This window comes from Protopterus annectens, chromosome 6.part0 (genome assembly GCF_019279795.1).
Source record: "Protopterus annectens isolate FY-2018-M chromosome 6.part0, PAN1.0, whole genome shotgun sequence".
NCBI classification, from domain to species: domain Eukaryota; kingdom Metazoa; phylum Chordata; order Ceratodontiformes; family Protopteridae; genus Protopterus; species Protopterus annectens.
In genome coordinates, this window is record NC_056737.1 from 1,616,520,401 (window position 1) to 1,616,540,400 (window position 20,000).

Here is a 20,000-nt window from a genome sequence, read left to right on the forward strand (position 1 = left end):
TGCTTGTGAGGAACCTTTGTGGTCTCGCCAATTGTTTCAGGTGCTTTGAAAGGCACATACTAAAAGGAGCATTATACTCAATTATTGGCCTAATAAGTGAAGAGTACAAGCAGGTGATAACTTCTCTTTTTCTCGAAGCAATGCTCTTACATGTGAGATTAGCCATATAGAATGCCCTTCTTACCACTGTGGAGATGTGGTGATCAAACCAAGGTTGCTGTCAACTTGAGGACCCAGATTACTCATCGCTGAGTACATACTTAGGGTATTGTCATTGATGTGGTAATTTGCAGGAGCATTGCTCTTACCAAAAGGGATAATAATACATGTTTTTGCATTGAGTTTGAGGCCATGACTTTGACACCGATCATTTGGTTGTGTAAGACATTCTTGAAGGATGTTGACATTGTTTGGAAATTCTATGACAGCACCCAGTTTGCAGTCATCAGCAAATTTTGACAGCCACACTCCCTTGATTTTAGCTTGTACTTCAGATAAATAGATTCCAAACAGTAGAGGTCCCAGGACCAATCCCTGTAGAACTCCACTGGTTACGGTTCTGTTGTTGGAGGTGGATTCCCTTATTTTGACTGTATTGATTATATCAGTGAGCCAGTTCACAAACCACCTTATGATACAAGGGTTGATGTCCAGCTGGGAAAGTTTGTCAATGATGCTTGAGTGAGGGATAGTGTGAAATGCCTTGGCTAGGTCTATGTAGGCTGTATGCATAGATTTTCCATCATCTAGGACCCTTGTGGCTGTCTCAAAGAAGTTTAACAGACATGATCTCCCCTTGAAAAATCCAAACTTGGTCGGATTTAGTGTTTGGAGATTACCTACATCTTTGTTGATAAGGTCCATGATGTTTGTCTCCATGGCCTTGCAGATAAGGCTAGTCAGGCTAATAGGTCTGGGGTTCTTGGAGTCAGTAGAAGCACCAGCTTTGTACAGGGGGATAACTGTGGCTGTTTTCCATTCAGCTGGGATGAAGCCTATGCTTAGACTGTGTTTAAATAGAGTAACCAATGGTGATGCTAATTCTTGTTTGAGCCCATGTAAGATGCAGCCTGGGATATTATCAGATCCCATTGATGCTATGTTTTGTTCTTAGAGAGGGCGTTTACGAGCTGCTCTTTATAGATGTAAGTTCGGGGACAGGTGATATGGATGTCATGAAGTCCTTTGGCAGGGACAGGAAAGTGAAGTTTTCACTGAACCTGTTGGCTAGCAGGTTAGCTATGTCCAACAGCTCAGTATATGTGTTACCATTAACTACCAGTTTGGCAAAAATCTGGGCCTTACCTTTTAGGTTATGGATGTAACTAAAGAATGCCTTATGGTTGTTCTTGGTTGAGAAAGCTAACTTGAATTTGTAGTTTGACTTGGGGGACTTCACAAGAAGCCTTATTTGCTTATTTAAGCTGAGAAGGGAATGTCTCCAGTTTACAGCCCACTGATTCTTACTCTTGGATAGCAGTTTCTTCCTTTTATTGTAAAGCCTGTTAATGGCACTTGTCTACCAGGCTGTGTTTCTCTTCCTTTAAGAGCTTGTTTTGGTCCTAGCAGGTACTGCTGAGTCAATGCAGTTATACAGGTGCTTGTATAGGGCACTGGTGTAGAGCTCGGCATGGTTACTGGCGCCGTCTGAGAGGGTAGGTGCAATTAAGCTGTTTATATCATCCAATAGGAGGTTATAATCTGCTTTGGAGAAGTTTTTTGGTCTAGTTGCTGCTGGGGGTGGGGGGCAGGTGTAATAGTTACCTCAAATGAGACTGATTTATGGTCAGATCTCACCAGGGATGAACTCAAAGTGGGAGTGCTACAGTGGTCTCCCATATTTCTAAGCACCAGATCCAGGATCTTGGCTCCCCTAGTGGGGCTGTCAACCAGCTGGTCTAGGGCAGTGAAGTTGACAAAGTCAAGGAACCTTGGGGCAGGAGAGTTTGAGCACAAGTAATTCACTCAGTCAATGATAGGGTATTAAAGTCACCCAAAATTATGGTGTTCGAATGTATCTTGATAGACTCAAGTTGATCCAAATAGCCAGAGTGGGTGTCCTTATTTATGGAGGACATTTTGTAGCTTGCAATAACGTGAATAGGTGTCCTACCAACATTTAATTGCACCTGAAGTATCTCTAGGGTGTGATATTGTTTAACCAATCTGGAGGTGTATTTTTCTTTGATGAATATCGATACACAGCCTCCTTTAGTAATCTTGCCTTCAGTTTGTGGTCTGAACGTGTGGAAGGAGGTGTAACCCATTATGGCTGTGGTGCTCTCCATGCCCTTGAACCAGGTCACCTTGACTGTACAAATGCTTCATCATCCAGGATAAGGATGGATTCCACTGACTGCAGTTTCGTGTTAAGACTTCTAGCATTTAGCAGCATGAACTTGAAGTTGTTTTTGGTTGGTATTTTTACATCAGGAGTTCTGTCCTTGTAACACTGTGTTTAAAAAAAGGCACTATGAGGGTGACAAGAGCCTTAGCCAGTAGCCGGAATCCCAGGGTTGACAGATGAAGACCATCTCTGGCAAAGCATCAAGGTCTGTCAATCATGTCATCCCAGGCAGACAGATCTGGTTCCCTTAGAATGACAGCAAAAGCAAAGTCAACTATTGAATTTAATCATTTTCTGTTTATATTGAGGCATTATACTAGGTGAAGGTAAAATGCTGCTTAAGGCTAGGGACATATCTGCCTGAGACACATAGTCCAAGAGGTCAGTCATGTTTCTCTTCTTGTAGTCCAGAGAGGTATGTCTCAAGTCATTCACATCAACATGGAATATGACAGACTCATAACAGTATCTGCTGTTGAGAGACTTGAGTGCGTGATTGATATGGTGGATCCTGGGACTTGACACACAGCTGACTGTAACCTTTTCCTTATCCAGCCTGGTGAGAGGGACATCTGTGTGTCTCACGATGGACTCACCTGTGACTTTTGTTAGGTTTAGTGTTTAGATTTATGGGCTTGATAGGTGACACAGTGGTGCATGAGCTAGTGTGTATTGTGTTCTGCAGAGGGATTATTATGCATAGCGTGCTTGTGTTTGGGAGGGCTGCAGTGTTTAGGTACGTTTCTGGCAAGGACCTCCACATATGTAGGTATATGTGATGTGGGTTTGGATGGAGTAGGTGGTAAGGTGTGTGTGCTGACAACCCACTCAGTGTCAGATATATTGACTGGCATGTGAGATAGCACAGAGTGAAGGTTTTTAATATAGTTGCATCTCTCACATGTTGAGTTTCTGTGGTCTTCCTTCTGTTAAACAGCCTAATGATGTGGACTTCCTTCTGTTATACAGCCTAATGATGTAATTCCACCATGGTGGCTTGTTTTTTTAGCTAGTTCTGTACTTATTCCTGGTGAGTACAGCTGCCACTATACACCTATTAACATACTTGTATAGATTTTCTGTGAACAGTTGTGCACAGACAGCAGTGTTCACAGGGTTTACGGGGGCTTGAAATTCTGTCAAGCTATCACTTAATAGTAGGAAGTTAGCTTTAGAGTAGTTCTTGTACATTCTAGGATTATTTGGGGTTCTGGTTTTTATTTTTACTTTGAAGGAGACCATTTTATTGTCTGACCTTTCCAGAGTGGACATTACCCTAGGTGATTCGCAGCAGTCTGCCATATTAGCAAGGACAAAATCCGGAGTATTTGTGCCTCAGGTCAGCATGATGACAATCTGGCCCAGGAAGTTAGTGTTTAAAAAAATCTAAGAGTCTCTGTACTTGCACATTTGGTATCATATATGATTCTCATTTAATACTGGAGTAATTTAAGTCACCCTTGACTATGGAATTGGGTTGGATGGTGAGTATTTTCAGTAAGCTTAAATACATGTTATAAGTATCCTAGGTCATAAGAGGGGGCCTACAGCTTGCAGGAAAATGGTATGGGATTTTGCCTTTGGTGATCTGAACGTGGAGAGACTCAAGTGTATCATGATGTTTACCAGCCTTGAGGTATATTTATTATGTAAATCGAGACCCCTCCACCTTTATTCCCTGTCTGTGTAGTAACTGCTCTGTATCTGTGGCTATAAACCATATCTCAGTGACAACACAGACATCTGCATTCTTTAAGGTAAAGAGATCTTCTAAGCAGTGAGGTTTTTGTTTAGACTCCTAGCACTGAGTAGTAACACCTTTAGATTTTCTTGGTTTTGATTTGCTATTTTGGAATTATTTTCAGTCTGGCATTGCCTAAAAAAGGCACTATGGGGGAAGACAATATTTTAGCTAATATTAAAAAGCCCAGAGGGGAACGGTACAGACCATCCCTGACAAAGCAGTGTGGTCTGCTGACCATCTCCTTCCATGCTGACAAATACTGCACCCCCTTAGAATGACATCAGAAAGTAAGCCGATTTTTAATTTAGTCATCTTTTTTTTTATATTGTAGCATAATCCTTGGAGAAGGTAAACTGTTGCTCAATGCTAGGCTCCTACTAGCTTGGGACACATATTCTAAGAACTCCATGTCTGCATTCATATACTCTAGGGAGGTACAGCTCAGGTCATTTACACCCACATGGGCTGTGACTGAGTCATACTGCTACTTTTGATGCAATGACCTGAGTACATGCGTAATATGATGGATCTTGGCTCCTGATAAGCAATTGATTGTGACTTTCTACTTACTTTGCCTGGTAAGAGGGACATCAGTGTGTCTCTCGGTGGAGTCTCCAATGGCTAGAATGTTGCATTCTGTGGTGGCTTGCCTTATGAGCTTAGAAGTAGTGGCTCTATGACATATGGCTGTATGTGTTGATGTGGATGTTATTTTGAAAAAGTGTGTTCAGGTTTGCTGAGAGGGTATGTTATGTGTACTTTGTCTCGGAGGTCTTTGGGGTATAGATAGTTTACATTTAATTGCCTCAGCATATGTGGGTCTATGTGTCTGCTTTGAACTGTGTGTGATGGGTGTAGCGTATGTACTACTGACAACCTAGGAGTCCTTTTATGTGACAGCTTTGCCTCCAGTAACATTGTGTATATACATCTCTCACATACCATATCAGTTTGTTTAGGAATTAACTGGCCATCACTAGACATGAGGCAATTTCTGCATTACTTCAGGGTGCCCATATCCACCACAGTGGTAACAGAGGTAGTGCTAAAGTTCATATCTATGTCAGCAGACTCGTTTTTATTGATTAGACAGTTGGAGAAATTTTGTTATGTTGAATATACTAATTTTTTAATTGTAAATAGTTTTTACAAAGGACTGTAATAAACATGATTTTTGTTCTATAACAAGTTTGTGCCTGAGTAAGTATTCATTTTCGAGTCATATGGACTTCTGCTTGTACTTTCTTGCTCTTGTGTAACACTTTTGAGAAAAGTTACTGCGGTACTGTCTGCTGATTTAAACCATGTCTAGTTAACTTCCTAGATGTCTAGATTCTTGAGTGTGAGGATGGCTTGGAATGAGTGTAATTTTTATTTAGGCTCCTGGCATTGAGCATTAACACCTTGAAGTTCAGATGAGTTGATTTTGCTGTGTTGGTAATACTCATCCTTACTCAGCGTAATGCCTTCCCTTTTTTCACTTCCATTTTCTTCTGTTTGTTTAGCTGCTACTTGCCAGTATTCTTTAATTGTACCTCATTACAATGTCTTGGACATATTGCATATGACATCAGGGAGGTACTGTGTACTCTCATTGCTTTGTTCTTCTCACCTCAGGTAGCTCAACCTCTATTTTATAATAAACCAGAAGGCTACCAAACACTCAAATTAATCCAGATGCAAAAAACAAAGCCAGTCCAAAGAGCAAACGAAATTGTATCTGGAATACACGGCAGGCAAACAAACGGCAAGAACACTGTATTCACTGTTATTTTATTAAAGGAATAAGCACTTTCATTGTTAATCCCAACACTGCTTCATCAGATAAATGAAAAGGTAAAAACGGCTCCATTATATAGCATCAAATACCAGTCTAGAAGTAAGTTTTTTCCTGCCTACCCCTACCAATACGGTCTGGAAACAATTCGTCCCCACACCAAATACAACAGCAAGGGAGAAGGAAAAGGAAGCAACCCTTGGAGACAGGGGGCAACAGGACAATAAAAAAGATGTGGCAGAATGTGAACAGTCCCTAGTCTATACTTTATCTAATAGAACTTTGACTGTTTTTGAAATGTCGGTGCTGGGAAAAGGCCTTTCCTTTATTCCTGCTAGTACAGCAGATGAAGCGAATACACTAATTGACTTAAGACTCTTTAGTAGAAATCTGATGTTAAAACTTATTTTTCCTGACAACGATGTGAGTCAGGACTATGTCTTCAAAAAGCCAGGTACCTTTATATCACAAAATCACCCTCTGGTGGAAGCCTTTTTTAGGCTTTGTGAGGATGATTTCAGAGCTGTCTTTGATGACAATAGGAGACGTTGTAACTTTAATAACCTATCTGCTGTTAAAAGGGATGCATTAAATGCATTACGAAATGAAGTTAACATTGTGATTTTCGCCACTGATAAAGAGGTAGAGATTTTAGTAATTGATAAGAGTTATTATTTTGAATGTATTAAGGCTATGTTAATTGATACATCTGCTTATGTTGGGATTGATGCAGAGGGGGTTAAATGTATGATTTCGCATGTATATGATATTGTACAAGAATGTTGGTTGAGTGATTGTATAAATACAATGTTTGATATGGTGGATTACTTAACCATTGAGTTGCCATGTATTCCCACTTATCATGGTTTACCGAAGATCAATAAAGATCCTATGACACCCCCTTTAAGACCTATAGTAGCGGGTGCATTGTGGTTGATAGAACCTTGTTCTATATTTGTTGAAAGGAAGTTGACACCGGTTCTGAACGCATCTGAGGTGGTCTTGTGAGACTCAAAACATTTTTTACAAAACTTGTATAAGCATGTACACTCAGTAGATATACCATTTGATTGTTTGAGGGAAAAAATGGAAGTCCAGCCCTTATTCACTGTCATACTGAATAATGTAGGAATTGATTACTTGAGCAAGTATTTGCACTCCCATAGTGAATATGAAAAACACATAGATTTGATCTGCCTCTTGATTGAGGTCATTCTTGAAAATAATGTGTTTTTATTTGATGGAAGTTATTATGCTCAGACCTCTGGCATAACTATGGGCACCTTGTGTGACAATAGCCATGCCAATATGGTTATGGCACAATGGGAGAATATGCGCATTTTTAGTGAACATTGTTTCTCCAGTTACATTAGTTTTTATAATAGATTTGTTGATTACATCTATATGCTCTGGACAGGGAGTGTTAATGATTTGACTGGATTTGTAGAATATTTACATGGTACTACCTCATTTTTGAGGTTTTATGTTACTCACTCATCATCCACTATTGAGATTTTAGATATCAGAGTGGATAGATCAACAGATAGGTCTTTTAATACATGTCTATTTAAGAAGGAGTGTCACAGGAATTTGTTTTTACATCGGACGAGTATGCACCCACCCCATGTCTTTCGTAATATCATTAAGGGGCAAGGGATGTGAGCCTCCAGACTTAATGCAAAGGATGTGGGATTTAACAAGGAGATAGGCAATTTGAAAGTACAATTTAATAGAAGGGGGTATAGAAGGAGAGAGGGTTGACCTAGGAATACATGTCAGTACACAACTGACATCTACTAAGGCTAGACCATACTTTGGGGAGAATTATGACCCCTCAAGAATATTCAAAGGTAAATACATATCCACTGGCTATCTCAGTAGATTATATTAATGATGTAGATGCCATTACTGAAATTTTTCGTAAACATTGGCCTATCCTACTTACAGATGATAAGATTAAGGAAGTAGTGGGTGATAGACCCAGGTTTAGATATAGAAACAAAAGAATCTTAAGCAGTTACTATGCTACCCAGATAGGCATAGTTGTACTGATGGGAACTATACTTCCAGAGGTACCACTCCATGTGGTGGCTGTTGCTATTGTACTTATATTGACATTGATGCCAGTTTTATCAGCCCTAATGATGGGCGGAGGTGTATTTTAAAGTACAGGCAGATTGCAATACTAAGGACATGGTCTATCTAGCCCACTGTGTTGAGTGCTCAACATTCTACATAGGGAAGTGTAACCCTAAAATCAAAGATAGAATAAGGGAACATCTTTACTCTATAAAGATAAAGTATGAGAATAATACACTAGCCAAGGATGTTATGGCTGAAGGGAAGCATCATTGGTTTAAATTCTGGGTTATTGATAGGATATATGAATTGTTAAAAATGGGCGATATTAGAAATCGCACTGAAAATGTTGAGCTTCAGTGAATTATGAAGATGCAAGCCCATAAAGGGAAAGTCCTGAATGGTCAGGTTCTGATTAAACCTGTTCTAAAGTCACAGAGGCTATTTAAATGAGCCAGTGGCTAATTCTAGGTTTTATTTTTATTCTGTTTTTATTGGGTATATATTTGTGCAATTAAATATATATTTTTAGTTGTTTTTATATGTTTGTAGTTTATGAACTATGACTATGGGCAGTACTTGTCTTTGTGTCAATTGTAATTATGGGTGGGGTAATTGTTTTTGATTGGTATTTGATGCTATTTAATGGAGTTGTTTTTACTTTTTCATTTATCTGATGAAGCAGTGTTGGGATTAACCATGAAAGCGCTTATTCCTACAATAAAATAACAGTGAATACAGTGTTCTTGCCATTTGTTTGCCTGTCGTGTGTTCCAGATACAATTTTGTTTGCTCTTTCGTCCTCTATCTTACTTGCGACAAAAACATTCATACCATCTTTTCAGCTTTCTTTACCACGCCATACTACTTCCCATTTAACCTGCTCTCTCCTGGCGGTGCAGCAGTGCAGTTTCCCCATTTCTCACAGGCTTTTTCTATTTTTCCTATTTTCTTTATGATTCCTAATTCTTTTTTTCCATTACTCTGTTTTAGATTTTGATTGTCCTAGTCTCCATTTCTTATGTTACTTCCTTATCATGTCCCTTCAACCTCATCTTTTGATCGCTTTCCCCTGTATTTTATATTATTTAATGCTCCTAACACACTTGTCACCAGTTGTGTCACCAGGGCTGCAGTGTGTAATGTTTGTGCTACACTTCATGAGATATTTTGTCCAGTTGTACCTTTGGTTTTCCTCATGGGGGGGCATCCTGCTTTTCATCCTTTTTCCAAAGTCTTGCAATGACTTCCTTTTTTTACCCAACTTTTTAGTCATAATAATTGGGTTTTGTGACGCTGTCTCTCTGCTTTATTACCCCTGCTGCACCGTCCCCTTTCCCATGAGCCATACACATGTGAAAGGGACATCCTCACTTCAGAGGCTAGTTTTTAATCTTGTAGTGACTCACTATACAGCTTCTCTGCTACTGTATTCAATACTTATAATACAGTCGGTTTAGACTTTTTGCAGCCACCATAATTAGACTCAGCAAGGCCTTACTATCTCTAAGCAATTCCACTTCTGTATCATAGCTCAGAAAAATCATTTCCCTAGTTAAATCAATTTGCTCACCCAGCATTGCTGATAGAGTTGTCTTTAGGGAATATTTAAGGTCTGTTATCTCATTACACTCCCAAAAACTATGTTTCCAAGTACCGCTTTCTTCCCCGTCACACCTCCAACAATTGTTGTCTACCTAAGGAGAAATGCTCGGGAGTCTACTTGGGGTATAAAAATATTTAACATTTCCAAGAAAAAATCCTAAACTTCTCGATATTGTTGCATATTTAGGTTCATAGGTTCATAGGTAGGTACTAGGCTATCTGGCCGAGGGCATTTATAAGCCTAGCCAGAGTGTGTCAGCTTTCGCTGCCCCGTTGATTAATTAACTGATCCTCTGCCAAGCAGAGCCAATGAAATGATCCCAGGGGTGTATTTTCTGTTACCCATCCACTCATCAAGGTTTCTCTTGAAGAGTGTTAGTGAGGGGCTCTGCATGATGCAGTTTGGAATTTTGTTCCAAAGCATGAGGAGTCTCTGTGACAGGAATCTATCCCTCTAGCATGTTCTATTTATTGTTGTGACGAGGTTTAGCTCACTAGAGCGCATGGCTTGCAATGACTTCAATTTCTTTAGGTGGAGCATGTCCATCAATTCTGAGTTGGACATGGCTTTGTAAGTGAGGCAGAGATCACCTCTAAGTAAGAGATATGCCACTGAGTACAGCCGGAGTTTTTTCAGTCAGGCTACATAGGACATATGTTTGAGGCCAGTAATCCTCTTGGTGAGGTACTTTTGTGGTCTTTCCAGCTGTTGGAAGTGTCTTGTGAGGTACATCCCAAATGAGGCATTGTACTCCATGATGGGTCTAATGAGTGACGAGTAGAGGGGCACTATAACCTCTTTATTTCTAGATGCAAACCCTTTAGTAATTAGATGGGCCACATAGAAGGATTTCCTGACTACTTTGGCAATATGATTGTCAAAGGAGAGATTACTGTCTACGTGGGACCCAGATCTCTTACTACCTCTTCTGTATTAAGGGGGCTGCCACCTATGTGGTAATTCGTGGGTGTTTTGTTTTTCCCAAACAGGATGACTATGCATTTTTTGGCATTTAGCTTGAGGCCATGACTTTGACACCAGGAGTCCATCTCAGTAAGGCCCTTTTGGAGGATGTCCATGTCAGCCAAGAGTCAATTATGGCTCCCAGTTTGCAGTCATCGGCAAACTTGGTTAGCCATAGTCCTTCTGTGTTTGCCTGTACTTCTGAGAAGTATATGCTGAACAGTAGGGGTCCCAAGACCAAGCCTTGTGGGGCACCACTTGTGACTGGTTTAGAGTCGGACCTGGAGCCCACTATTCTTACCGTGTGAGTTCTGTCTGTAAGCCAGCTGGCAACCCATCTCGTGATGTAGGGGTTTATGTTCAGGCTGGTGAGTTTTTCTGTAATACCTGAGTGGGGAATGGTGTCGAAAGCCTTGGTGAGGTCAAGGTAGGCTGTGTGAACCACCTTTTCCTCATCTATGGTCTTGGTGACTGTCTCGAAGAATTCAACCAGGTTTAGTAGACATGATCTGCCCTTAACAAAGCCGAACTGGGTCGAGTCAAGTGTTTGGAGGTTCCCAATGTCTTTGTTAATGAGTTCCATGATGATGCGCTCCATAGCTTGCAGACCAGACTAGTCAGGCTTGTGGGGCAATAGTTACCAGGGTCAGTTGTGGCCCCTCCTTTGTGGAGAAGAATAACCATTGCTGTGTGCCATTCTATGGGCACGTAGCCTGTAGAGAGGCTAAGGTTGAAGAACGTGTTTAGGTGGGGGGGTTAGTTCATTCTGTAGTTTGTGCAAGGCGTAGCCTGAGACACCATCTGGTCCCATTAACACTGTGTTTTTGGCTTTTGAAAGGGCTGTTTTCACCTGTGCGTCTATGATTTTTGGGACACTACACTTTTCTGATATTGTAGTGGGCCCTTATGGAGGTGAGAGGGGGGATGAAGTTTGCATTGGATCTATCTGCCAGGATGTTGGCAATATCAGTAGGTTCAGTATATTTTGTGCTATTTTGCACTAGTTCAGTGCATATCTGCGAGTTGTCACTTAGATTCTTAACATAGGTAAAGAAGGCTTTGTGGTTATCTTTTGAATCCTTGGCTATTTTTCTTTCGAAGTTAGCCTTGGATAATTTCATGAGGGACCTTAATTTCTTACTGATACTGATCAGGGATGTCTTTCCTTCTTGGGATTTGCTTTTTTTCTGAACTAGTTTCCTCCTTCTATTGTATAGCCTGTTTATGGCAGGGGTCCACCAAACTGGTTTCCTTCTCTTAGAGGAGTGAGTCTTGGTTTTGCTAGGGATGGCACAATCCATGCATCCTTGTAGGTGCTCATAGAGTGTATTTGTAAAGGTTTCTGCATCTTGGGCAGCGTTATCCTTTAGCGTGGGGGTTGTGAAACTTACCACCTCTGTCTTAAGTAAGGCGAAGTTTGCTTTAGAAAACTTTTTTACTGTGGTTTCTGTAGTTGGGGGTGGTGGTGGGGTGTAGACATCCAAAGTGATTAGTTTATGGTGTGATCTAACCAGTGACAGGTTGACCTCTGGTGTGGAACACTTGTCGCCCATGTTGGTGATGACCAGGTCCAATATGCTTTCACCTCTGGTAGGGGAGTTTACCAGCTGATCCAGGGCATTTGAGTTGATGAATTCTAGGAAGTGCTGGGCCTGGGAGTTTGTACTTGAGTAGTTTTCCCAATGAATGGCAGGGTAATTGAAATCGTCCAATATCAGTGTGTTCGGTAGGACCTTCATGTTTTCCAGGGTCTCCAAAAAGGTGGAGTGGTGGTCCTGGGTTATGGAGGGTGATCTGTAGCAGGCCACAATTTGCATTGCAGATTTGCCCGATGTTAGTTGCACATGGATGATCTCAGAGGTATCATGCTGCGCCACTAATCTGGAGGTGTAGGTATCCTTGATGAATATGGATACACCCCCTCCTTTTGTGTTTTGGTCTGTGTTCTGTGGCCAAAACGTGTGGTATGAGTTGTAGCCTGGTAGTGCTGGGGTGCTGTCTATAGCCTTGAACCAGGTTTCAGTTGCTGCACAGATGTCGACATTCTCCATACTGAGGAGTGCTTCGAGCACATGCATTTTAAGATTTTAAACTCCTGGCGTTGAGTAGCATAACCCTCAGTTTTTTTGTTAATTGTGCTGTTTATGGAGGTGGGTTTGACTTTTGAGCCTTGCTTAAAAAAGGAACTATGGGGGCAGCAATAGCCTTGACCAGTATTTTTAAGCCTAGGGGTGACAGGTGCAAGCCGTCTCTTGCGAAGCAACGCGGCTTGTCGAGCATGTTGTCCCAGGTTGATAGACACTGGATCCTCCTTGAATGACACCAGAAGCTTAGCTAATTGTTGAAATTTATAATTTTTTCTATATACTGAGGTATCATTCTTGGTGAGGGCAGGATGCTACTCAGGGTCAGGGTCATACCAGCCTGGGTTACATGATCAGAGAGCTCTTCCATGTCTCTTTTCATGTAGTCCAGGGAGGTAGGTCTCAGGTCATTCACACCAACATGAACAATGACAGTCATATTTGTACTTGTTCTGGAGTGACCTGAGTGCTTGTGTTATGTGGTGGATTCTGGCTCCAGACAGGCAGCTAACAGTAACCTTCTGCTTGTCCAGCCTAGTGAGTGGAAAGTCAGTGTGCCTGGCTATAGAGTCACCTATTACTAGTGTGTTAGGTATGTTATTTCGCCTTAAGGGCTGTGATTGTGCGGCACACTGATTTTGTGTTTTATGTGTTGTCTGGTTTGTGATGGGAGGTGCAGGTTGTTTGGGTATCTGCTTTGGTGGTCTCTGATGCTTTTGCTGGTTTTTATTTAGAGCCTCTGAGTATGATTTTATGTATTTATGTGTATTTTTTGCCAGTGCTGGTTTAGTAGGTCTATGTGTGGCTGGAGGTGTGGTGCAAGTGTTAACCTTCTCCTCTTCACTGACTGTTCCAGTCTTGGGTGAAGACAGCTTAGCTTCCAGTTTGTATAATTGCATCTCTCGCATATGTTAGTGTTTTGTGGTAGGAGGAGATGGTTGTCTGTGTACATGAGGCAGTTGTAACATTGCCTCAGGATACCCAGATTCACCAGCTGGACTGGAGAGTACACCTGAAATTGCCCTTTGGTCATGTCTGAATAGTAGGGTGAGCTGCTTAGTTGCTTGGTTGGTGAGGGGTGAATAAAGAGCCTTGCCCTGCTGGGCAATCAGTGTCAGGGCATATTAGTGCTTGCTATTAGGTCTGAGCAAGTGCTGGGCTGTAGGATGCTTTTTGAGTACTTAGGTTGAGAGTTAGACTAGTTTCAAGGGAAAAACCTGAAAAGGAGACTTAGTGGAGCTGGGAATAATTTAACCATAGCAAACTGGCTCTGCCCGGTGTGCAAAACCATGCAAATGCAGCTTTTATAGTAGGGAAATGAAAGAGATAGAAATTAGCCCCAAATGGCCAATAAACTACTAACTTCTGAGATGGAACCACTCCTCCAGGGACAGATAGGTTGCTCAAAGCTCCCCTCTCTCACAGAGAGACAACCATATATCCCCTCATTGTTTCTTTGTGTATCGCTTATCCAATCTCTCTTCCCAATCCTTTCTAACCTCCTTTGACTGATTCTTAAAGTTATCCTGCAATGTTATGTGCAGTCTACTAATTATTCCTTTTTTTAACAGCAATGTCTGTTCTAGATTCTACAAAAAATTCTACCAGTGCTGATCTTTTGTTTAGAACCTCCCTATTCCTTTCTTTTTGCCTATACTCTATCAGTCCATGATAGGGAAGGTAATCTGTGACCTGCAGTCCAAATAAATTCTTGGCCTATTCTCATTCTATTAGCTTTCTTTCTCATGTTAGGTGCCCCCAATACCTTGGCTCCTTTGCCAGTTTTCTCTAATAAATTCCATCCCCCTCTTGCCTGTTGTCTATATCCCTAATTGCAGTCATCCCTCTTGGCAGAATTTCCTTTCTCCAATCTGGTGTTGACTTAGTTCTTAGAATACTTTTTGCTACTTTATGGATGTAATATTCTGTACGATTATTGTTATTCTTCTTAAAGTTATGCATCCAAAGTCCTAGTGTTTCCTTGTTTCTTGACCTTCCCCCATTTCATCATCATCCCTTTCCACTTTGAATAGGAGCCATAACTGTGTAGCTCTGCAATATCCCTTCAAATTGGGCAATCCTAATCTACCTTGTTCTATTGGAATAATCAGCTTATCCCACTTAACTCTTGCTGTCTTCTCCTTCCAGACAAAATCCTTCAGCTCTTTATTAATAGCGGTCCACAGCTTCTCCTCTGGTTGATAAAAATATGCCTGACCTGTGTATAAGACTAAAGGGACTAAAAACAAGGGTGCATCTTATATATTTTAAGGGCTGTTTTATCCATGAATGTGGGATGCTGACAAATGCTTTTTTGTGTTCTATCCATGCCATACTTAGATCCTTCCCCTTTTTACAGTTCTTCATTATGACTTGAACAACAAATGATCCTTTGTTCATATGACTTTCTTTTTTTATCCTTTTGTTCTATTGCCATGATTGAGTTTTCTTCTAAATGACTATAAACTCTATCGGCATCAGTTTCAGTGTATAATTTATACATCACCAGAAGACAAGTTATACCAATATAGTTTTAAGGATAGCTTGCATGTTCGCTCTTAAGGAGGAGTATTCTTTTTCCTTTTGTTAACCAGGTTGGTGTCTGTTCAGGGTGTACAAATATATTGTTCTTACTCATGGCTAAATCATCATGTAAAGATGCTAATTTTTAACCAGACGTTATGTACTGCATCTGGGCCTGGGGTTTTCCCGGAGCTTTTTTTAATTTTGTTTCAATTTCTTTGGCCGTTACTTCATCCCATTTCATATCCTGTACGTTTTAACTTATTCTTTCTTGTACTACTTTTATCCATTCCACATCTTTGTTATGTTCCACAGACTCTTCATAGAGATTTCTCCATAATATGTCTGTTTCTTCTTTTTTTTTTGGGGGGGGGGGTCGAATCCCTTGGCCTTGTTTACCAGTTCTGTATAAAACTTTTTTGTCGTCATTATTAAATTGCCTGTTTTGCACTTTTTCTTTATATTTATCTGCATGTCTTCTAAGGTTTTTTTTTTTTTTGCCTATGCTGATAGCCTTAGTTCATTACTTGCAATAGTGTATGATAGATCCTGATATGTTCTAATACTGTGTGTCACTTTTATCACATATATCTTTCTGAGTATTTTTGTTGATCTGTCCTTCTTTTGTATGATTCTAGCAGTCACACTTCTTGTCTTAATTGCTTTATAGTTTTCTCTGTTCAGTACTTTCATGATGGCATTTGATATCTCCCCTTCCTTTCCCTTACTGCCCTGGGTTTTGTGGTAAGACTTTATCTGTTATTAATTTAGCTGCACAGTAGTAGATCCTATTTACTGCTGTGATATCACATGTATTAGTATGAACAGTCCTGGTTACTGTATTTATTTGGTTTACCACACTTTTCTGTAGTCTTGTTTCTTTCACTGAACCTAATATGTCTATCCATCTCTATTAAATCAAGCAACTCCTCCCATAGATAATTTTCTTCCAACCTGAGGGCATATTCTTTATTCTCCATTGCCTGGGAGCATTCTACAGAAAGTAGCATCACCCTTGTGGCGTACTCTCTTCAGTTTCATCCAGTGTCATCCATTGCTTTTTCCTATGGGAACTCACTGACCTACCACTCCACAACACTGACTATGTCAGAGATGACAGTTTCCTGTTCCTTCCCTTGAATTTTAACTACAACTGAATTTTTATACTGGTTTCCTACTGAAAGCTCAAAAGTATCTTCATATAGCAACTGATCAGGTGTTTTCTGCTCCACTAGTTTCTCCTTTATAGGTTCATAGGTTGATACTAGGCTATCTGCCCTAGGGCATTTATAAGCCTAGCCAGAGTGTGTTTGGCTTTCGCCACCCTTTTAGATTAGTTGACTGTGCCTCTGTATAGTAGGTCACAGAAGATAGCCCTTTTGAGGTTAGTTTACTGTGCCTCAGTCTCATGATGATACGCTTCATAGCTTTGCAGACCAGGCTAGTCAGGCTTATAGGGAGATAGTTTCCGGGGTCCATTGTGGTACCACCTTTGTGGAGTGGGACCACTGTTGCTGTACGCCATTCCTTGGGTATATATCCTGTAGTAAGGCTGAGATTGAACAGTGACTTTATGTGAGGGTTCAGTTCTTCTTGGAGTTCATGTAAGACGCAGCCCGGGACACCGTCCGGTCCCATTTATTGGAGGATTCATTATTCTATCCTGCTGTGATATTATCAGCGTTAGATTTTCTGCACTAAATCATTCACTTTGCAGGTAATCCATAAGCTCATCTCCTGTTTCTTTAAATTATCCATTATTAATCCTCATTTCTACTTCCCTTTTTGTTTTCTTATTTTTTGCCTTGTAAAATTTTTCATATGTGGATGCCTTTGCTCGTATTTCTCATCAAATGTCTTTGGTGCTGTTCTTTTTGTATTGATTATTTTTGCTTTCTCTACTGCATAAATATTGTGCCATATTAAATCTCCTTATCTTCCCCAGGTCGATATTTCTTCTTCAATGTCGCCTTGGTGAGATTTTGTAAAAAACAGGGTGCACCTTGTGAAGGTACTCACCCACACTTGAGGGTAAATCAATTCCAGCAATACTACTCTCCTTTGGTTGCTGATTTTATCATCGTCCCATTCCAGTGAGTGTGTATATATGTATATGTATATGTATATGTATATGTATATGTATATGTATATGTATATGTATATGTATATGTACATGTATATGTATATGTATATGTATATGTATATGTATATGTATATGTATATGCGTCTGTCAGGGAAAAACAGTCAGCAGTTCTGGGATCCTGTGTTAGTGCAAGTGCACTGTTTTTCGTGAAAGTGTGTTTTATACTTCTTCAAAACAGAGAAGTAGACCCACACTTCAGCAAAAGTGCACTTCAATGAAAGTACACTTTCACTGAAGTCTAGGCGCCCGATCACCTAAATAAAAAAAAAATAAATAAAACAAAAACATGCTTTTGCAGGGGACAAGCCCCCCTGCATCCACCATGTGGGGTGCTCCCCCCCCACACCCCCCTACTTAAATATACCATGAGACTGCACTACAGCGAAGAAAAGGGAATATTCCCATTCCACGCTGTATTGTGATCTCCGTAGTCAGTGTTTGAAGTTTCAATACTTCGAACAAGTTCGTGTATAGTATATATATATATATATATATATATATATATATATAAGAGAGCGAGATAGAGACAGAGAGACAAAGAGAGATATAGATTTAAGTATTGTTGTTTTTGTGTCTTTCGGCTTTTCCCAGTTAGGGGTCGCCACAGCAGAACTCCGGTCGCTAATGATTGGCAGTAGAGTTTTATGTGCCGAGTTGCCAGCTCTGACGCACAACCTTCAACGAAATATGCCCATTCATGCATGTCTCCACACAGAAGACGCTTTAGCTGAGAATCGAACAGGACAACATCTTACTGTGAGGCGACAACGCTACCGCAGATATATGGGTCTACTTCTTTTGACCTAACTCCCATTTGCCTGACACCCATTTGCCTGAGACCAAATGACTGAAATTTCATTTGCCTGACACTTCATTTGCCCGACACTTCATTTGACTGACAAGTATTATTAGCAAGAAAATGGAATATGCAACCTTCCCCACTGTAGTGCGACCCTGGAATTAGAATATATAGTTAGGGGGGGTGTTGGGGGCACAGCCCCCTACTTACTTTTCTTTTACTAAGTAATATTACATAAACAGTTAACAATATCATATGAAATGAAGTGGGGGGCTTTGCCCCCCCACCCCCCAACTATATATTCTAACTCCAGAGTTGCACTACAGTGGGGAAGGGGGCATATTACATTTTCTTGCTAATAATACTTGTCAGTCAAATTAAGTGTCAGGCAAATGAAGTGTCAGGCAAATGAAATTTCAGTCAAATGGGGTCAGGCAAATGAGTGTCAGGCAAATGAAAGTTAGGTCAAAAGAAGTAGACCCATATATATATATATATATATATATATATATATATATATATATATATATATATATAAACCAAACAACACCAAAAACCGACTGTAGAAGGAAAAAGGCTAGCTGGTAAAATATAATAACTTCTGCACAGCTCGAACAGAGTATAACACACGTATAGCCAACACTAATGTTCCACCAAAATTCAGGCTAAATCCACTCGTAATGATAAAAACTAATCTTTTATTGAAAATAAGGTTTAGCGCTTTCATCTGTTAAAAATCAGACTTCCTCAGAACCAAAATGGAGTACTTCCAGTTCACATTTAAATAACCTTTTTGGCGCCAAAAATTCAAAAGGAAATGGAGCTCTTAAAGAGACATAGTCATAATAACTCCATATACACATACTACTATGCTAAAACAGCTAAGCATTTCAACAGATCCAGTGTGCTGATATAAAAAATGACAATATAAATATAATTACAATGTAAATAAATAAAAATTAAATAAATTAAATAAAATACTCTCTGCACGTACTAACTTCATCTTAAAACATACTCCAAATATATGTAATAGTGAAATAGTAAAACTTGCATGACTAGTGCTCATAAATTCTAACAAGTCAACAAGAATCAAAATACAATGGCAACATCCATGATATATCTATGCCATGATTAAAAATGGTTTAATACTTATATTTTCATTTATGCCAGGTAACCTAATGGCATCTGTCAAAATTTGCCACTTACTTTCTTTCATGGCTAAAAGTGCTTTCCAATTTCCCTCATAAGTAAATACTTCTACGTAATCTATAATGGCAAATTTAAAACCATGTGATTCATCATATATGGATATGTGTTTATAAAGTGCATTGTTATTGTCTTTAATCTTTATCTTATAAATATGTTCATATACTCGTTTCCTAAGGGCTCTCTCTGTTTTGCCTATATAGACTGCGCTGCAGGTATAACATGTAGCAATATATACAACTTGTTTGGTGCTACAATTTCCTGCTTTGCATTTAATGTTAGTCTTGTTGATATCTCCTAACTTAATATTGCCTACCTCATTTATGGCATAACATTGTTTACAGGTACCGCATTTTCTAGTTCCCATCGAGAGCTTTGTATTATATACAGTTTTTTGTTTAGAAGCTTTCTCCAATAATTTTTTAATATTGGGTGCTGTTTTATATACAAAGCTCGGATTATTGCCCAAAACGGAAGCTGTATCATCATTTACTGTTATTAAATTCCAGTGCTGTCTTAAAATATCTCTAATATACTTCATATAAGGAGTATACATCAAGACGCAAACTCGATTACAACACATACCTACATCGTCATATCCCTTCTTTCTATTATGAATCTTCATAAAATCTAATGACTTGCCCAATAAAGGTGGAAATTATTTACCCCATTCATTCTTCACATAGTTGGAAACTTGTAATAATAGGGCTGAGGGGTATCCTCGATTAC